Genomic DNA, 5,206 nt, shown 5'->3' with positions numbered 1-5,206 from the left:
GAGGAATGGTGAAAAGACGACGAAAGACGTACGACGATCCTGAATATTAATCAAGAAGACTCTTCAAAGTCTGAGGGCTGGAAAGTTTGTATAAATCCAAGGAGTTCGATCGCCGTCGAGTACGGAGGAGTCAGGAATACAAGGTGATGAATCAGAAAAGTCCAGACGAGTCTGGGAGCTCTCAAAAGTGGAAAGCTGACATTGGGTTTAGATGTTGAATACCAGGGTTCGACGAGTCGACGGGTGTTCTGTGCCAGAATTTCCTTGTTTCCCCAAGCAGAGTTGGGATTGTTACCTCCCTAGCAGATTCAAGGTCCGAGTTTTCCCTAGCAGGGTCGGGATGATTATCTCCCCAGCAGGTTTTAGATCGATGTTTCCTCAGCAGCCAGGCCTGAAGGTTGCTATTTCCCAGCGGAGGTGTCTGTGGGTAGTTATTTCCCCTAGCATGGCGGAGCTTGTTAATTCCCCAGCAAGTCAGAGACTGTTGTTTTCCCCGTAGAGTGAGGTGGTGGTTTCTACCCAGCGAAGTCCCCAAGCGGGTTGGGTGCAGAGGAGGTTATCCCTGGTGAGGGTGGCCTATTTCCCAGCAGCAGTGCTATTCCCCAGCAGGGTGGAGATTGGAGTGTTGTCGAGTTCCTCAGCAGAGTGCCTCGAGCTCCCCAGAAGAGTCCCTTGAGGGGGATACCTTTTTATGCATGCATCATTTAAGAGATCATAGCATATTGCATAATAAATTGCGTAGCATTTCCATAATTATGAAGCATTGCGCTAAAAAAAACCATGCATCATCATCGCAAGCATCAGCTAGTCTCAAGCCGTGGTTACCGTTTGAGGAGTGGTTTCGCTAGTTGGAAGATCAGCATCAGCATTGCAAGCATTAGTTACTCGAGCCGTGGTTACCGCTTGAGATTTGGTTTCACCGGATGGTGAAGATGTTACTCTGAGGAGTTTAGCATCGTGCCGTTGGGTCAATGGTATTCCCCAGTAGTGCGATACTGGAGGAGATTTCTGTCGTGCGAGATAGAAGTTGGAAGATGTTACTCTGAGGAGTTTAGCATCGCAACGTTGGAGTAACAATGTTCCCCAGTAGTGCGATATTGGAGGAAATTTTTCTATCGGATGGAGATGGAAATAAAATCAAAGAACGTTAAGCGATCAGCGGCAAAATCGAAGAATGGAGAAAAGGAAGTGTTGCGGCATTTTCTGGAGAGCGGGGTTCAAACGGAGATTGGAGTTGAAGATTATATCCGGGATGAGGTCCTCAGGATTATCTTCTGATCATGTGTCACCTTAGACTTTGGCTGAGGCCAACAGAAGTTGTTATGGGTGTCTTCTGAAGAAGAGATGCACATGTTACCTTCCTTTCGTGAAGGTGTACCCTCTGATATGTCGCCATCAGAGTGGTGTTTTGGTGTTATTTCCGGCGTTGCCAGCGGAATTACCACAAGAAAAGGGAGAACGGGGTTCAAATGGAGAAAGGGAAGTGTTGCGGCATTTTCTGGAGAACGGGGTTTAAATGGAGAAAAGGAGATGCTGGGCATTTTCTGGAGAACGGGGTTCAAATGGAGAAAGGGAGACACGGGGTGTTTTCTGGAGAACGGGGTTCACAATGGCGATCACAAGTTATCGTCAGGCGACTGGGGTTCAATTGGAGAGCGGGGTTCATTGTTTGGCAAACAAGACTAATATGAAGATGTCGGGGTTCAAATGCGGTGATCGGGGATCATACGCGCGAAGATATTTGTTCGGGGTTCAAGAAAATGAAAAAGAGGAAATCAATCAGAAAGTTTCGGGGTTCAAGAAAAAGTAAAAGAAATAATAATTATAATCCCCAGCGGATACGGCATTCAGGCCATGGTTACCCCTGTGTTACCATTTATTTTGGTATACAGGTCAAATTTCTGTTCGGTATTCAGGCCGACTTTCTCCGTACCAGACGGATTCTTCTTTTGAGATTACTTCTTCGCCGATTCTGACAGGCATTGTTAATTATTTCCCATCAGAGTGCAAATTGTTCGTCTGTTCTTGGTATTCAATCACTCTTCATCCTGATCATCTGAAAGCCGAGGCTGTTCATATCGACAGGTTCACAGTGGATTGAATAGGGGCAGCTGTAACACCTCAAAATTTGCCCTCCTCTCTTGGGACTAGCTTAGCATATTGCATTTCATATTGTAGGACATTAGGCATTACATCTTTGCATATCATGTGAAATAAGCAAGTCATCCTCCTAGGTCTTTCTCAGAAGATAGAGAGGTTAAAAGATTCAAGCTTGAGGGTCTCATGAATTGATCACTAATTATCTGAGGTTTGTGCTTCAATTAGGGTTTATTGGTTCCTCAAGGAGGTTGGGTATTATCTTGGTTGAAATGGTACATCATCATCATCATGGTTCATTGTTCCTGATCAGGTTCCTTGGGATTAGGGTTTTGACCTCTGGTCAACCCTAATCAGTTGCATTCTTCTAGTCAGGGTTTTGTAAGGAGATGAGGTCTTTATTGAGATGGAGATCATCATGTGATTTTATTGAGCTTCTATAAGCTAGGGTTTCATTTTGGAGTTATTTCATCAAGTGGTTGAGGCTCAAATTCATCTGTGCATGGCCAAGTCATCTGTCAACCACAAAAGTCAACTGCAAGTCAACTGTTGGATTTGGAGGTGGGAAGTGATTGGAAATACTTCATTCATGTTCAAACAAGTCTCATTTGACATTTCAAACATCAACATTGAAGAATTTAAAGTCAGGTCAAAACTTTCCAAAAATAGAAAGTGACTTGTAATTTGAACTTGCCAAAAATGGAAAGGTTTTCAACTCAAGATTACATCATCAAGAGAGTTTAAAATGAAATTTTGTTGAACATGAAAGTTGTATATCTTTCTCTCCCATTTCCAAAAAGTCCAAGATCATGGATTTCTCATGTGTGGTTAAGGAGATATGATTAAAACTTGGCCAAGGATGCATTGAGCTTCAAATGGGCATAACTTCTCAACCAAAACTCCGATTCAAGTGGTTCTTTTTGCTAAATTCTCATTTTGACCTTTAGTTTCCAAAACATGAATTGCATTGCACAAATTGTCATCACATAATCATTTGCATTTTACTTGATTTTTGGAGGGGAAATGTGAAGTTTAAATTTGGTGCATTGTTTAAGCATTCCACCACTTCCATTGGCTCTAAAATGAAATTTTAAGTGAAATCAAATGCATTTTCGTGTACTGTTCATTCATGATTTTCATGCATAAGGTGAAAAACCAAAATTGCACTTGCACCTCATTTTACTAATTACCATTACCATTTGGCTAAACATGATTAGAAGCTTGATTAGCATGACATATATATACCATAACCCTAACTGTTTTTCAGTTTAACAATCACAATTTTCAGATCTAGAAATTTTTCACACTTTTTCTCTCAAAATTTTCTCTCAAATTCTTCAATCAAGATCCATTTCTTTGGCTTGATTCATCATTCTGAAGCATCATTGAGCAAGATTGAACATAGATCCATAGCAATTCGTGCTTGTTTGTTCATGCTTGAAGCTTGGAAGCATTAATGGTGAACTCAAATTCTGGTGAAATCAAGAGCAGTTGAACCTCAATTCTTCCTCCAATCATCCATACAAGTGTTCTAGAAGAGCTTTTGAGCATTGCAAGGCCTTGAACTACACGAATTCCAAAGCTTCTCTTCAAGAGGTTATGGATCGAATCTCTTATTTCTCAAAATTGTTGTGATGTTATTGTAGATCTCTTCATGCTTGTTATTCTGAGCTTTGAACCATTGAATTTCATGCAATATTCGCTGAGTTATGGTTGTTTAAAGTTTCATGTGCAAATGATAATGGCTTCGATTCTCTCATGATAATTAGAATTAGGATAAGCTAGGCATGGATTCGTGATGTAGGATGAAAGATCTACGCATTAGTGTGTTTAATTTTGATTTCTGAGAAAATTGTTCTTGATCATTGATGAACATTCACTATTCATGCATGGCGTGTGGAAGAAGATGATACAGAGCATTAGGCAACGGTTTTTTTGATTCATGTTACCACGGAATAGCGTTGCGTATAGTGTTTTAGGGCTTAAACGCGATTGGTGCATGCTGAACTCTGCTCTAGAAAACCGGGTTGGTTGGAGGTTAAGGTTCCCTGAATTTAGCCCGCCCCTCACTGGTAGGTTCTAAGAACAGAAGTTTGTCAGCTTTAGCCCTTCAGTCGAGAATAATACGTTTACCACTGAAGGTTTGGCATTATTACAGGATAAAAGCCCTCTGCTGACTCCCCTCAACAGGATATCCTAAAGCAAGTTCCCAGTCTCGGGGTCCTCGGATTGAGCAGCGAGAATGCGTCCACCAGAGCTAACATAAACGCGTCTCGGAGGAGAGGCCTCGACTGAGTTCTCGGGAAATGGTCACCAGAGTCGACGATTTCTAAAGGAACGTTTGTCGTTATGGAACACCCATAGGACAAAACATATCCAAAGAAACCTCATCTGGATGTGGGTCTTCATGAACGACTTAACGCAGCAACATGCCACGCAAGCCTCATGACTATCCACTCTAAAACCTATATGTACGCTCAAGCCTGGGTAGTGGGCTTATCTCTCATAAAACATCCCCAACCCAACAAACAAACAACCCACAGAACCCCCAGATACAGCAAACATATGTACATGAATGCAATAAGGTAAAGCGGGTAAATGCTGAAAATAAATAACTGTACAAAAGAATAAACACCCAACAAACAAGAAATCTACAAAAGCTAGGAGGGACTCGCTTAGGGAAACCAGGTCCCCAGCAGAGTCGCCAGCTGTCGCGGCCTAAAAAAAATATAGTATGCGAAAAAACAACCGGCGAAGAAGGAATGACAGAAGAGTCGCCACCGTGCGTTATTTATCCCAAAGGGGGGAAAGGAAACGCTCGAAGTAAACCTGGAGAAAGGAAAGGAAAAGACAAGGTCTCGCAACCAAATCTTGGGTTCGGGAGTCGATTATGCGAAGGGAAGGTATTAGCACCCCTACGCATCCGTAGTACTCTACGGGATCCACTCTTGTTGTTCTTGTCTAAAGGGTGTGTGTTTATCTAATGTACTATTTACTAAAAGAGGGGGTTAAAAGAAAAATGACTCGCACGAATGTCGCATCCATTGCATACGTATCTCATCTGAATATGAGAATCAGAGTCTTCGTAGCTCGGCTACCTATGGGTGAA

This window comes from Lathyrus oleraceus, chromosome 5 (genome assembly GCF_024323335.1).
Source record: "Lathyrus oleraceus cultivar Zhongwan6 chromosome 5, CAAS_Psat_ZW6_1.0, whole genome shotgun sequence".
NCBI classification, from domain to species: Eukaryota; Viridiplantae; Streptophyta; class Magnoliopsida; order Fabales; family Fabaceae; genus Lathyrus; species Lathyrus oleraceus.
The sequence above is the reverse complement of the archived record's forward strand: the minus strand, read 5'-3'. Positions refer to the sequence as shown.